Genomic DNA, 2,168 nt, shown 5'->3' with positions numbered 1-2,168 from the left:
CCTCTCCCCTCCCCCTTTCTCTCTCTCCCTCTGTCTCTGTCTCTGTCTCTGTCTTTCTCCTACTTTACTCCCTCATGCCTTAGAAGAGGGAAGGGATGCCTCAGCATGGGCCCACAGAGGCTCGGCCTTCCCCCACACCATACAAACACATTCCTTCCTTCCTTCCTTCCTTCCTTCCTTCCTTTTTTTAAAATAAAACACAACTTCTTTTCTCTTAAAAAAACAAAACAAAACAAAAACAAAAGCAAAAAAAAACTTGCGTTCATTTTTTGACAACTTCATACACGTTTCCATTGATCCCACCCACCCCACTGCCCATAGCAACGCCTCTCAGACACACCCTCCTTCCCACCTGCACATCTGCTCCTTTTTAGTTTCTGTTTTCAAATGTGATTTCAAATGTGGACTCAATAAAATGAATCCTGTACAGCTGTCCATCTGCTTACCTAGGAACTGGACCACGAGCAGCAGCTCCCGTGTCTTCCCAGGTTTTCACCTGTAAAACGTTAGCCCTAGGCATGTCTCCTAAAACACTCGACTAACTGCGGGGCAAGTAGCTCCGACCCAGGCCTCAGGCAGCCTTTGCGATTTCCATTCTGTAACACAACCCTTGCAGTAAAAACTGACACTTGGGTTTTATTGGAAAATGTATCTCAGTGTAATATTTTTCTCAGGAAGAGGTCGTATTTCTATCTGTGAGATGGTTACAGTTTGTGCGAGCAGAATTTCCCAGACAAAAAATGTTGGGTCAATAGTATTGATGTGTTAGATCAGTGTTTCTCAACTTGAGCAGCCAGACACCTTTGGGGGAGGGGTTGTCAAACAACTCTTTTACAAGGGTCATCAAAGACCATCAGAAAACACGGATATTTACATTTTGATTCATAAGAGTAGCAAAATTACAGTTCTGAAGTAGCAACAAAATGTGAGGAGCTGTATTATAAAGGTTCTCAGCACGATACAGAGAAGATCAGCATGGCCCCTGCGCAAGGAGGACACGCGCATTCGTGAAACGTTCCATATTTTAAAAAAAAAGATAAGAAAAGAAAAAAGAAAAAGGTTCTCAGGTTTAGGAAGGTGGAGAGTCACAGTGAATCAGAGTGTTAGACCATTTCAACCATCTTTCCATCTGAAAACACCTGGGATGCTTTTTTAAAGGTTCCAGGATTGGCTGGGTGTGGTGGCTGGCACCTCTAATCCTAGTCACCAGGAGGCACAGGCAGATGAATGTCTATAAACTTGAGACCAGCCTATAGTGAGCTTTAAGCTATATAGTGAGTCCCTATTGAAGAAAAAATAAAAAAAAAAGATGACAGGGTATCTAAAAGTCAACTCAGAAAATCTGGGAAACTGGGCTGCTTTTCTCCTGGGAACACAATGGACCAGCCAGGTCAGAGTTTCCTGCCTGCTGTAAAATTAAAAGGATCTGTCGGTCAAGAACCATGCTGAACTACTTGTCCAATGCTGAACACTGACCCAAGGGTTACAGCTTAGAGGGAGAGGAGACATGTAAGGATTGACATCCTCAAGGACTGTTAGCAGCTTCATGCCATCTTAGAGTCTGCAAGCCCACAGATAAAATAAAGACCCTCCTCAGGGCTGGAGAGATGGCTCAGCGGTTAAGAGCACTGACTGCTCTTCCAGAGGTCCCAAGTTCAATTCCCAGTGACCACATGGTAGCTCATAACCATCTGTAATGGGATCCGATGCAGAGGGTGACTTGGGGAGTCTAAGAATGGCTGCTCTTTGAGAGTTTTTGCGGTGGCTGTTGTTGCTTGCTTGCCTGCTTTTTAAATCTACGAAGACTCTTTTCTCCTTAATTCAGGGTTTGTCAGTTTGAAGAAAGATGGGCTGCCTGGCTCCTATGAACACAGGTCCTGATCTGGCCTTAAACTTGATGAACCAGTCCATCAGCAGGAGCATGACAGGCAGGAAAAAAAAAAAAAAAAAGAAACCCACCAGGGCCTTGGGTTTAGGCCTCCAGGCTTTGACTTTGGTCAGGAGTGTGAGGAAGACGCTCACCATCTTGGAAGGTCACAATCTACCTTTCTTACCTAGTCATGGGCCCTCTGTCTGTCTGCCTACCAGGGAATCTAACTCACACCCCAGGGACACCACACCCAGAGCTGTACATGTTGATTGGTTTACAAGAGGAGGAGACTCACAGG

At 45.0% G+C, this 2,168-nt stretch overlaps 1 pseudogene; it reads left to right on the top strand.

The window, feature by feature from the left end:
- Positions 1-952: 952 nt before the first annotated feature.
- LOC116087844 lies at positions 953-1,027 on the top strand (annotated as a pseudogene).
- The last annotated feature ends 1,141 nt before the right edge of the window (positions 1,028-2,168 follow it).

The sequence above is a fragment of the Mastomys coucha genome, unplaced genomic scaffold (assembly GCF_008632895.1).
Source record: "Mastomys coucha isolate ucsf_1 unplaced genomic scaffold, UCSF_Mcou_1 pScaffold13, whole genome shotgun sequence".
Taxonomy (NCBI): Eukaryota; Metazoa; Chordata; class Mammalia; order Rodentia; family Muridae; genus Mastomys; species Mastomys coucha.
The sequence above is the reverse complement of the archived record's forward strand: the minus strand, read 5'-3'. Positions and strand labels throughout refer to the sequence as shown.